This window comes from Lutra lutra, chromosome 6 (genome assembly GCF_902655055.1).
Source record: "Lutra lutra chromosome 6, mLutLut1.2, whole genome shotgun sequence".
Taxonomy (NCBI): Eukaryota; Metazoa; Chordata; class Mammalia; order Carnivora; family Mustelidae; genus Lutra; species Lutra lutra.
Genome location: NC_062283.1, coordinates 140,046,772 through 140,060,349, shown reverse-complemented (window position 1 = coordinate 140,060,349; position 13,578 = coordinate 140,046,772). Strand labels below are relative to the sequence as shown.

General features: G+C 38.8%; 1 long non-coding RNA gene across 1 annotated transcript in view; it reads left to right on the top strand.

Annotated features, from left to right (window-relative positions):
• Positions 1-391: 391 nt before the first annotated feature.
• The window catches only part of LOC125103185 (uncharacterized), a 29,260-nt gene continuing 16,073 nt past the window's right edge, over positions 392-13,578 (top strand). The window contains exons 1-2 of the long non-coding RNA XR_007128308.1: positions 392-550; positions 6,840-6,927. This is a non-coding gene — a long non-coding RNA (uncharacterized LOC125103185). The remainder of the gene's footprint in view (positions 551-6,839; positions 6,928-13,578) is intronic.

The following is a 13,578-nucleotide window of genomic DNA, read 5'->3' as shown; positions in this document are numbered from 1 at the left end:
AAATTTTCTAACATGATGCAGCTAGATGGAACTCCAGTAGGATGTAAGATTCAGCAAAGCATTTTGAAAAATATCCTGAAAAAGTGGAGTGATGAATGGCTTACATGTCATCTGAATCTGTGTCTGGACTGTGTGTTAATTATGCATTTCTGAAAACAGATGGAATGGCCAGACCAAACTGCAAGACCATTAACAAAAGCCCAGGTGTCTGTGAAAATATGGCTTTACAAAAGGCCACCTTCTTAAGGGTTAGTTGAACAGCCACAAGTTCCACCATTTGGACTGAGCTGGCAGTACCCTTCTCTACCAGAGAGGTGCCTGAGGCTGCTGGACAGTGAGTTCATTGTTTCTGATGCCATCAGTGAAGAGCATTGACTCGCATCTCAGACAGTTGGTCCTGAGGGGTTCACCAAGTAGCCAGAAGAGGAAGAAGTGGGAGTGCCATTCCCAATTCCACAAGGCTCTCAGGCAAGGGGCTGAGCCTGGTGGAATTCACATTCTCCTCTAATTGGGAAAGACCTTTGTTGTCATTTTGAGCTCTGTCCTGAAGGTAAAATTTCCATTTTGCCATTTTCCATCAGAGGCTTTGCTGACCTTCTGTTGGGAGGCATGTCTAGCCCAGGGCATTGTAGGAACTTGAATACAGAGTAGTAATGAGTGGGGGCTGGTTAGGACCTGGGTTTTCAAAAGAGCCCAACGGGATGCCAAAAGTTGGCACTCATTAGGGATATACTGGGCTGCCACTGAGATGGGCACTTAGTCTAAGACCCCATAGAAAGTCAGTTAGATTTATGTTTGGTCCAGAGCTTCCAGGAAGTATGGTCAAGTGTGACCAAGGATGTAGAGCCAGGTGGGAGTAAAGTTGAGGCTTGCTGGAATGCCAGTTAGGCAGCTTCTAAAATGCACTGTTGAGCCTCACCCCTATGGAAGCTGGCAGAATTGTGGATGATTGCATATAGAGGGCAAAGCATTAGGAGAGAACATGAAAAGACCTAGTATGTGCTGTGCCTATCTGAGTATAACAAGTGGTTCAATAGTAAGTAATTGATGTTTGATGACCAGGAGAATCTCTCAGCACTTAGATGACTAAATGGTGCTCAGAAACTTGACAGGTGAGGCTATGCCTTGGATCTTGTGGGGTGTGGTTTCCCAGCCACAGCACCTGTACTTCCAAATCAAACTGGAATTTGATGAGAACAGAATTGAACACATTAGCTTGAACAGTGACCACACAGGACACTCCTTGGGCCAGTTGTAGGTCTTCTATCAATTCTACAGCAACAGGATCCTTAATAAGGGGAACATAGCTGAAGTTTCCATAATTAGTGGTACTGGATTAAATATAAGCCAAATGGGGCTATTGAAAGGGGAGACTGTGGGCTTAATAATTCTGTCTTCAGCATATTTTGAATAACAGGGTATAGGTCCTCAGTGCTCTATTTAAGTTGGTATTGGAGGATGTTCACCATCCTGACTGGAAGAGAAAGAGGCATCAGTGTCCACTGGTGGGTTCTACCAGGAAGGCCAAAAACCTGGGCTTGTTCCATACAGAGTGGTGTCAATGCATCCATACCTGTGATAGGAAACAAAGAGCCAAGGGGACCACAACCAGAGGAAGGTGTTTGAGGCAAGTGGTACCAACATTTGCATCAAGATGGATTTGTACACTTTCTGGTATTTTACTGGCAATGCCCAGTATGGAGAAGAGCTCCCTCTTTGGGAATGAATTTAGGAATGAATTAGGAATGAATTTAGGAATTTCGGAATGGCAGGGACTTGGAAACCCAAATCTAATTGGGCCAAAGAGACTGTGTGTTTTTATTGTCCCAGTGGACCATCAGAGTGGTACAGATAAGCCCTGGGGGGCCACCAATTTCTTAGGGTAGGTGCTAAGGTGTCTGCCAGTGTTGGGGGTCAAGAAAGGGGCAGAGGGAATATCAGGGACTGAGTTGGAGGCAGAGCAGTTAGAGGACAGTTACATGGAAGGTGGATGGTCTGTAGAAGGGGGCTGTAGCTGGGAGATTACTAGTTTTAGGGTCTGCAGTTTAGAGATGGGCTGTTCAAAGATAAAGTGTCCAGGAATTCTGAGATTTCATAATTCTCAGTAGAGGTTTGCCTATGTATTCTCACAAGGGGCAAAATTAGATCATGGATTTATTAGAAAGGGAGTGGGAGGGGCACCTGGGTGGCTCAGTGGTTAAGCCTCTGCCTTCGGCTCGGGTCGTGGTCTCGGGGTCCTGGGATCGAGTCCCAAATCGGGCTCTCTGCTCTGCGGGGAGCCTGCTTCCTCCTCTCTCTCTCTCTGCTTGCCTGTCTGCCCACTTGTGATCTCTCTCTGTCAGATAAATAAAATCTTAAAAAAAAAAAAAAGAAAGGGAGTGGGAACCTCCTTTTATTAGGGAAATTTGTGTAAGGATAACCCCAGTGGGACAACAGAGGCAGAGAGATATAAGTGGAGTATCTGGGTATTTAGGTGGGAATTTCTTCCATGTCTAGCAACCATGTCAATGTCCTCCAGTACTTTTTAATGGTTTTGGCAGTTCCAATGAAATGTAATAGAACTTCCCTATAATTAGGGAGAGTACTTTGTAAAATTCTCTGGTTTTGTAATCCAATGGGGCCCATTCAGGATTAGAAATGAAGAGGGGGTTATTTGGGTTAGCATGGTTATCAAAAAGATAAGAAATAACAAGTGTTAGCAAGAATATGGAGAAAAGGGTAACTTTGTGCACTGATGGTGGGATTGTGAGTTGGTTCAGCCACTATGGAAAACATTTTGGAGATTATTCAAAAAATTAAAGTAGAACTACCATACTATCCAGCAATCTCACTTCTGGGTATATATCTGAAGGAAATGAAATCACTATCTCAAAGAGATTTATGCACTCCCATGTTGATTGTCCATTGCAGCATTACACACAGTAGCTGAGACATGGAAATAACCTAAGAGTCCATTGATGGATGAATGGATAAAGAAAATGTGGTATATAGATGCAAAGGAATATTATTTGGCAGTCAAAAAAGAAGAAGAAGGAGGAGGAGGAGGAGGAGGAGGGGGAGGGGGAGGGGGAGGGGGAGGGGGAGGAGAAAATCCTGCAAGTTGCAGCAACATGGATTCACCTGGAAGGCATTATCCTAAGTGAAACAAGTCAGAGAAAGACAAATACTGCTTGTATTTGTTCACTTATAAGTGGATTCTTAAAATGTTGAGTTCATAGAAGTAGATGGTAGAATGGTGGTTACCAGGGGCTGGAGGAGGGGGTGGGAGACATGGAGAGATTTTAAAGAGGACAAACTTCCGGGTATAAGATGAATAAACTTAGGGGACCTCCTGTATAGCACGGTGAGTACAGTGAGCAATACTGTAAAAGTATAGTGCTAAGAGTGTAGACCTTACATATTCTCAACACACACGCAAAAGGTAACTATATGAGGTGATTGAGGTGTTAAAACTAAGCTTATTGAGATAGTCCTTTCATAATATATGTGTGTCTCAAATCATAACTGCACACCTTAAACTCATACAATGTTATGATGCAATTATATCTCAATAAAGTTGGTTGCAAAAGAGACTAAAGAAAAAAGATCCTACTCCATGTACTGATTTATTTTTAATTTTTCTAAAGCAATCTGTATGCCCAACATGAGGCTCAAACTCATGACTCTCAGATTAAGAGCTGCATACTCTACCTACTGAACCAGGAAGGAACCCTTCCATATGTGGATTTAAACTTGAGTTTCTCACTTAATACACAATTTTGAACATCTTCCTAGTTTAATAAATGTAGGATTAATTATTACTTTTAAGATACATAGTACTTCATTGTATGAAGGTACCACAATTTATTCAACCTTCTTGTACATTTACATAATTATCATCTTTTTAATCAAAACAATACAAAACAAGGGTGCCTGGGTGGCTCAGTGGGTTAGGCCGCTGCCTTCGGCTCAGGTCATGATCTCAGGTTCCTGGGATCGAGTCCCGCATCGGGCTCTCTGCTCAGCAGGGAGCCTGCTTCCCTCTCTCTCTCTCTGCCTGCCTCTCTGCCTACTTGTGAACTCTGTCTGTCAAATAAATAAATAAAATCTTTAAAAAAAAAAAAAAACAATACAAAACAAAACGAATATCCTTCTAAGTAAATCTTTGTATTTATCCTGCACAATTTCCTTTAGATAAATTTCTAGAGAAAGATTCCTGAATCAAATGCTGTAATGTATGTGATGTATTATGTTAAGGCATGTGTGTGTGTGTGTGCACATGTGTGTATACACACATATATGTAAGAATGAAAGAGGAATGACACCACAGTGCCTGGAGTTAGAAAGGCAAGAGTTAGCACCTAAATTTACCAGCTGTGTGACCTTGGAGAAGTTTCTTAACTCACTGTGCTTCAGGTTCCTCATCTATGTTCATGAGAATAAATAACTGCCTGCCACCTAGGCTGTCATGAGAAAATGCATGTGAAGGGACCCCTGGGTGGCTCAATCGGTTGGGCATCTGACTCATGACTTTAGCTCAGGTCATGACCTCAGGGTTGTAGGATTAAGTTCTGTGTCAGACTCGTTTTTGAACATGTACCCTGCTTAAGATTCTCTTTCTCTCTCCCCCTGCCTCTTCCCATCCCACCCCCACTCTCTCCCACTCTCTCTCAAGGAAGAAAGAAAGAAAAGGGAAGAAGGAAAGGAAGAAAGAAAGAGCACATGAAGTGCTCAGCACAGTGCCAGACAATGAGTCCTTGTTGAAACATGTGTTAATACGTTTAAAATGTATGTATTCTTGGGGTACAAACCACCACAGATACTATAATGCAAGTGCTCTTAGAAGTCACAGAGAAACCCCTTCACAACTGAGTTACACTAATAAAAGTAACACACAATGGATGAGCTCAGATATAGACAGATATCACAAGAGAAAAGTGTCTTCCAGGGTAAAAGTTTAAAGACAGTGCTAGATTGCAACCTAATCAATAATATTAATAAGGCTAAAGATTTTGATAACGGAAGAGGGATGGTTGATTTTGAAATAGGAATATTGGGAGGAGGTATGACAGAGGCACAGTCCAGGAGAAAAATTGTTCGTGGACCAACATGGACGTTGGCTCAGTAACTCCACCCCTTCAGCAGAAGTGGGTGCACCACCATCACTGCTGGTTGTCAATAGGAATGAAAATCATTCAGTTCATATCCCTTGTTCTATCCCGAGGTTGCTTTAATAACCTTCTAATTATAATTTCCACTCCCATGGAAACTGCTGTAGAGAAGAGAATGCACTGACTGAATCTAAGTATTTTAGCCCATGTAATAGTTGTATTTTAGGAATAAATTAATAAATCAGTGTTCTATTTTGTTAAAAAAAGTTATGATAAAATTTATACTTAAAATGTGCATGGAAATATACTGATAAACTTGAAAGCACTTTATGAATGTTCACTATTATGTTGGCAAAAACTCACCATATTCTGGGAAAAATCTGCATAAAAGGGAAATACCTTCTTGCCTGCCTTCCTTTCATATGTGTTCTGGGAGTAGTGAAGTTGGAGCAGGCCCTTAGTGTTGAACAACAGACTAGTGGAGGAAAGTCCTTGCTCCAAGAATAATGACCACAACGGTAGCTATGAAAAATTATAAACCCAGATATGTATCTCTAGAGCTGAACCCATAGTTTAATGGTCACTTACAACTTAAAAACAAATTGAATTTTAATTTTCTCACAGATGCATTAAAAAGGATTTATCAAAAAAGAAAAAAAGCGATCTATCATGACTTTTAAAGGAGCTTTCAAGTGGAAACCTGAGGAGCACAGTAATAGATACTGAATGAATTTTATTACTGTTCTGATGTCTGATAATTCTGTATTTTATTTCCCCCCAAAAGAAATCAACATTAATTAGAATTAATTAACTAATAACCAAAATCATAAATTTTAAGCTATTTAAGAATTATAAATACAGATCATATCTCCCAACTCACCCAACATTTGTTTGGCCAGAATAGAAAATTTCAACATTTAGGAAATTTCAACATTTGGGTTTTTTGTTTTTTTGTTTTTAAGATTTATTTATTTATTTTAGAGGGAGAGAAACAGAGAGACAGGGAAGAGGGACAGAGGGAAAGTGAAAGATTCTCAAGCAGACTCCCTCCTGAGCATGGAGATCAACCTTATCACCCCAAGATCATGACCTGAGTCAAAATCAAGAATCAGATGCTTAACCAACTGAGCCACCAAGGTGCCCCCCAAAATTTCAGCAATTGAGTCAAACTCATTAAAAGATCTCAAGGCCTTTATTACAGATGCATTGATCTAAATAATTAACTGTCTTCAAAATCTTTTTGGCAAACATTGTGGGAAGGGGGTAGTGAAGGCCAGTTTGTCCATCCAGGGATTATGACAGGTAAAATATATGAAATAATGAAACAAAGCAAAAAGGATCGGAGTTTAAATCAAGCAAGAAGAAGATTTTCAGAAGAATAAGATTCTGGATCATTAGTAAGAAGAAATTTAAATTTTGTTTGGGAACAGAATATACAGAAATTCATCAAAATTTGACAAAATTTGTTCAGAATTTAAATGCACTTCTTATATTAACTGAAGTCATTGCCTTTATCAGTTATACAAAAACTATAAGATCCAGGTGTAAATTTATATAAATATGAATGTCCTTAAAAGTTTTTAAAACAAATGTAACATGTATTTTAACCATGAAGCAACAGTCCTGTGATCTTTGCTGTTATGTCCTTATATTACCTATTTATTCACCTTCACTATCCTGTAAACCATACCACTTAGAAGGGAACCTGAGTTCACCTTCCCCTAAACCTGTTTATATGTCTCTTTCAAGGTCATGGCGTTTGGTGGTAAAAGGTTTACTTCAATCATCACCTTGCAATCATCACCTTGAATCATCTATAATCAAAAGCTGATAGAAAGTAAGTGTTGGTTGATCATGTAGTTGTCACCTAAAGCTTTTTAGTGAACATAAGAAATAGAGTGTTTTGTTGATTATTTCTAAAAGAAACCAACTTAGAGAGAGAAAATTTGAGTTCAGGGTCATCTAAGTAAAAGGCCACAGTTTTTTGATTGCCCTAAAAGAAATATCTGTTTCCTAGACATATAGGATCAAGACTTCTGAAAACCAAGTTCAAAATCTAATCCTGGAGTTGGTTAAATAATAATGCAAGATGAATCCCAACTCTCCCTAGTCTCTTAGGTTAATGTTAGGGCATCTATTATGCCTGAAAAATTGGGATGATAAAATGAGAGCAGATTCTGATGCAGTTGAGATAATCAAACCCTAAATTCTGTCAAGCCACTCTTGTCACTAGGAGCACCTGTTTTAGAAAGTTAGTGTGCCCTTACCTGTAGAGGCTGTACAGGTCTCCTGTGAGGTAGATGTCTTGCACAGACTTCTAATTCTCCTCAAGACTTCCTTCCACTACAGCATGGATCTTTGAATGAAATTCATGAGTGAAATCTCCATTCTTGTGCAAAAGTACCAAGCAACTCTTTTTGTTCTACATTTCTGTATGACTTGACAACCCAGTCTCACCAGACAGCTTAAGAAACCCCATGTGATAAAGACAAACTAAATAAACAATAGGAAACCACTGTCTCAAAGCTGTCATTAGCAATAAAAATAAAGCATAAACTGAAATAATTTGAAGAAAAAAAACAAACGATGGAAGAGAGTAGGAAAACAAAAAGAAAACAGTCAGAGAATAAAATGAGTTTATGGGAGTTAAATATATAATAGTAGAGATGACAAATAGTAAAATATTTTGAAAGATAAAGTAATATTCCACAAAATATATAAAAAGGCAGATATATTAATGGGAACAAAAGGATACAACTAGAGGATTAGCTCTGGAAGACAAACTTTCATAAAATAGGAAATTAGAAAGAGAGAATTAAAAAAAAAAAAGGGAGAAATTGTCAAAAATAGTTCAAGAAAAATTTCCAGACCTGAATGACTTAAGTTTCCATATTGAAAATGTCCACAGAGATGCCTTATAAAAATAAATGAAAGGGCGCCTGGGTGGCTCAGTGGGTTAAGCCGCTGCCTTCGGCTCAGGTCATGATCTCAGGGTCCTGGGATCGAGTCCCGCATCGGGCTCTCTGCTCAGCAAGAAGCCTGCTTCCCTCTCTCTCTCTCTCTGCCTGCCTCTCCGTCTACTTGTGATCTCTCTCTCTGTCAAATAAATAAATAAAAAATCTTTAAAAAAAAATAAATGAAAAAAACCACAGAAGTATATCATTATGGTATTTTAGAACATTTAGAAGAAATTCTAATTACTAATAGGAAAAAAGAAAACAGTTTAAAATGATGAGATGAAATGGAATTGATTTCTCATAGAAATACTTGAAGCAAGGCAACAGTGAATCAAGGTCCATTCATCCTTTATATGGAAGCTACTGGAAGATGGGTTCCACTAGAACAAGAGGACATCCAGAGGGTAAGAAAAAGAAACGTGAAATACACAAGAGACATTCAGGGAGTCCCCAGGATTATGGTCCAAAAGCTCTTAGGATGAGGACCTGGGCAGCAGACCCAGAAGGAAAGCAGTTCTTATGGAACTAGGTCAGGAGGCTTCAGGAAAGTTTCCTCCAAAAGATAATATTAATAGAATATGTCTAAGTGTTTCAACTTAATGACACAAGAGTTACACAAATAGGGGACATATGAGAGTTGAATTAATTACAAGTACACAGAAAACCAAGCAACCAAAAATAGTAGAAGATTCCAGGGAGAAAAAATTTCAAGTCACTATAGTATACTTCATGGCTTGGTACTAAAGAGCTAACCACTCAGGGTGATGTAGAAAATTGGGAAAATGGAAAAATAAGAAGCATGCCTGCAGGTACGTATAGAGAAAAAGAAGTCAGTACTCTGCTTTCATAGTGCCAAATTCATAAATCATTCCTAAAACGGCAAATTTAGGATTGGCTGGTCTCAATAGATTACAGAGACAAAACCCAGAAGATTGAAATTGTTGCCTGGAAGGTGAGATGGAGGTGAAGGGGTAAGGGAGCTGTTTTCTTGGTAAGCCATGCAGAACTATTTGACTCTTTAAAATATGTGCTTGAATAATTTTGAGGGCTCTTTGACTCAGTATGTGCACGTATGGATTTGAGAAAAGTTTAAAAAACCAAAAACACAATTTATTCACAAATGGTTAAACATTTCTGATCCTGCATAAGTGAAGTCTTAGGAGATTAAGCACAAACCAAGGTAAATGAGTGGATAATTGTAATCAAATATATTATGGTTCATGTAATTTAATCTAAATGTTACTCATCTTAAACTCAGTACTTTGAGGGAATCAATAATAATGCACAGATGACACTAAAAAAGGAAGAACTTGTTTTTTAAGTCATTTATCTATTTTTTTGTTGTTGTTAAATATTGCAGGGAATAGTTTTTCTAGGTATCATCATTTCTTATAGTCTGATGGTGGGGGTGCTTTCCCATAAATCTTGACACTCAGGACAATTTATCTTTGATTCTCCAGGTCAGAGTTGGATATCCCTAATAGCCTAATATAGATGTGTGAATTTCACCATATTTTTATAGATTATTCTTTCTTCTCAGTCAGTGGGGTTTGTGACCAGTCACTGTAGCTTTTCTTTTCTCATTCCTATAAATGTTGGCCAGGTTGAAAGTCTAACATCAAAACGTAATGAGTGTAATTGATTGTTGGAAAGAAAAACCATCTGAAAATGGTTATTCCCTCCCACCCCGAACTAATATATAGGTTCTGGCAAAAATGTTCCTTCTGTTATTTTTAAGACTGCCCAGGACTGAATAGTTCCCTCATTGAACAAGCAATGGAGAATGAATACATCCAGGTCACAGTCAACCTGGTCCTCAAAGACCTCCTAGTTTATTTGATTAACTTCAGCCAAAAGACAAATTATATAGTTATGTGACATCTGAAAGTGACTTTGATAAAACTGGGTACATGGTGACCTAGAAACCTTTAGACATTGTTGGATAGGAGTAAGTATAACAATGTAAAGCCCTTTTCTCTCTGTGGCCAATATTCACTGGATCAAAATAACTATTATGTATCCTGTGTGCTTCTATCTGTCCTGGCTCTTTTCATTTAATCAGATGCCCCTTTGGAAATTCCATTTTCTCCTCTTCAGCTTTGTTTCCTAGAGAGAACTTTTTTGGCCATGCTGTCTTGCATATATTCTGTCCTTCTGTTTGGACAAACTTTGGAGCTGTGACTACTCAAGTTTCCCACAGGAGCGACTTGTAAATTTGATGTTTATTAACTCAGCTGAATTAGGATTTATCATTTTCTTTTCTGAGATGTCTTAACATAATACACAGGAAAGTCTTAAACAAGTTTATCCACTCTAAAAGTTGGTTTCTTAACAAGCAATATATTGAAGGAATCCTTTTACTTCCTTTGTTCACCATTATTTCTTACTGCATATATTTTTTAGATGGTAGAAAGATAGAGAGTGGAGTTTCTTCTTCCCACAACTGCAGTATCCTTTCCTCCTTTACGAAGCTGGAAATCCTTACACAGTTATATTTACTGTTTCCAGAAATCCTGGTAATAATAATTTCCATTGCATTATCTAATGTCTAATTAGTCCATTCATGGAGGTAAAATCCCAAGCTCCTTTCTAAATGGACTTAGAGTCTAGAGCGATACTTCCCAAACAGAACAATTCACTTAATAAAGAAGTATCTAAGAAAAAAGAAAAGTTTCTTATATCATAGGTTTGCCGATTGTTTCTTTGACTAATTTTGTCTGTTTCTGTTGGATATAGTTTTAACAGTGATTTGGGAGTTTTTGTTGGAGAAATGAATACTGTGGGCTATTTGAAGTGTGATGGCAAATTGCTTTTCTGGTTTTCTAAACTTGGTCAGAATAAACGAATCAAGAATAAGAGAATAAGTTGAACATATTCAGGTTTTTTTGCTAGCCAGAATTAAATGTTTGTAAAATATTCAGAATAATGAAAGAATTTGTTCCACGCGCACATGAACAGTTTGGTCCGATGATGACAATGCAGTGATTTTCTTGATTTATTGCCTGATTGCTTGGGCATCAGCTTTTTTTTTTTTTTTTTTTTTTATGTGTTTTAGATGAGGTCACAGGGGCAGAAGGAAAGAGAATCCTGAAGCAGACTCCCTGCTCAGGCATGGAGCCCCACATAACTATATCTCAGGACCCTCAGATCATGACCTGAGCTGAAGTCAAGTGTCCACAGCCCAACCGCCTGAGCCACCCAAGTGCACACTGTGCTTTAGCTTTTTAACAAAAAAGACACTGAAATTTCACTTGTCATTGTACTTGATGCAAACAACTCATGCAGAAGTTACTAGCTGCCTGTCTCATGAACACTGACATCACATATATACAACATGTCTTAAGCAAGGATGAGCTCAGGGAAAATATAATTTATATTCCACTGAGTGAAGTAATCTTTTGAATTTATTCTATAGTCTCCAAGGTTCTATGAAGCCTTTCATTTCTTTTTTCCACTAACATAACAAAAACTTAGGCCAATTTAGAATGTACGTGTCAAATCAATCCCAGCACAATGTTCTATTAACTCTAACGATGCTAGTGGAGAGTACATCTTGTTATCATGAGGGTTCTAAGAAGTCTAAGGGAGAGGCAACACAGGAAGCCTTTAAGAAACTTCTCAATGGCATTTTCCTCAGGCATAGGACCATTCCCCTATTTGAACACTGACAAAAAACACTCATAAAATTCTTCATACTTTATTCAGCAAATGATCCATTAGAATAATTTTCTAAATTTAGCATTTTTTTAAACTTCAACTTCATCATTAATGGAGGTTTTGCAAAAAAAAAAAGCCTTTGTATTTTTATATTTTATTTCATATAGATATACCTTATCTAATGGTAAGTCACAAATTTAATACACTACTGTAGGATGACCAGATCAGGTGGAGGCCAGCAGCATGGGCAGGGAAAGGATTCACCAAGACAGAACAAAGGAGATGGAAATTTATTGACTACACTGCAAGGGAGCAGTGGACAGGGCAGCAAAGGAGAGACTGTCTGCCAGAAGGCACTGATGGGGTGGGGAGGGTGGCAGGGGGCTGTTGTTAAGTGAGGGAGGTGAGGAGGCATGAGAACATATGGAATTTTCCTTTTTTGGTACCTGTGCATGCTGGTAAGTGGTCCATTGGTCAGCTAGGGTTTATGGATTTTTGGAGGTGGTTGCCTAATGAGCTTGTTTGCATTCAGCCCCGGTGGTCACTGTGGGCCTTTTTACTTTCCAGGCTTACATTGCTCATGTCTGTTGCCTAAAAGTGGCCTGTACACCTACCCTACCCAGCTCTTATACTAGTACTAGTAAACCGATAAGTCCAGCACAACTATCATCCTCCAGGATTTAGGAGTCCGCATTTGCTACTGACATGGATCCTAAATTTGTCATTCTACAAACTAAATGTAACAAGATTGGCCTAGAGATATTAAAAAACAAGATGCAGCTGAGTAAATTTAAAGATCTAATTGGCTTTATTCAATGATTCATAAACTAGGCAACGACATCCCATTCTAGCAAATAGGACGGAGCTCCAAGGGAGTTGTACAAATGAAGGGTCTTTATAGGTGGATGGAAAATGGGACGAAGAGGTTATTGGGGAAAAAAAGAGACAGAAAGGATAGTTTCAGGCAGGGTCACCTTCCCTTAGGGAGAAGGACAGGAGGACTCATCAGGCCCATTACTTCACTAAGGGCTGATGAGGAAATTCAAGACTGATTGGTTTAAAATTCCACTCCTAGCAGAGGCTGAAATTGCAATTAGATTAGGCATAAATCTTTGTAGTGCTTAGCATGAGTGACTCCATTTGGGGCCTGTTTCTTTTTAACAGATGCCTCCAATAAGGCTCAGGGGAGAGAGCTCCCTCCACACGGGGGAGGTCGTTCTGACATTTACTAAGGCCTCACAAAAATGATACAAGAGTAGGAACTAGAGAGTTGCTATTTATATACAGGGAAAATGATAGAAAATTTCTGAACTGGCCCTTTAAAGTATTTGATTTGGGGAACAAAGGCAAAAGAAAAAAAATTAAATTTCCTTACTATTTACAGCTCATTGACAAGTCCTTGAAATAGGCAGAGTGACCTTCCTCTGGGAGCTCAGCTATCTCATCATTGACACTTTGCTAAGGGCAAAAGACAATCTTGGCTTAACATTGTCCTAACCCTCCACCCCAGGATCCTGGGAGTCTACTTTAAACATACAGAAATTCCTTTGGAAACTGGTTTTATCTCTACCCTTCCTCAAGATATATGTGGGTAATCATCCACCAAACATCTCGCCCATTGATATACATCTGAAGGGTCTTATGACTGAGGTTTTACTTAACAGTAATAAAAGACCTTTTCCTAAAAATAGCTAACCCCCTCAGGGTCCTGGAAACCTTGTTTCTAAAATACCTTGGAGGGTTGTGTTGTCTCTAACCCCCTCCCAACTTGAAGGTATATAATCACTCACCCATCACAACCCCACTGCAGCTCTTTCTGCCCATAGGTCCTGTCTCTGTGCTTTAATAAAACCACCTCTTTGCACCAAAGACGA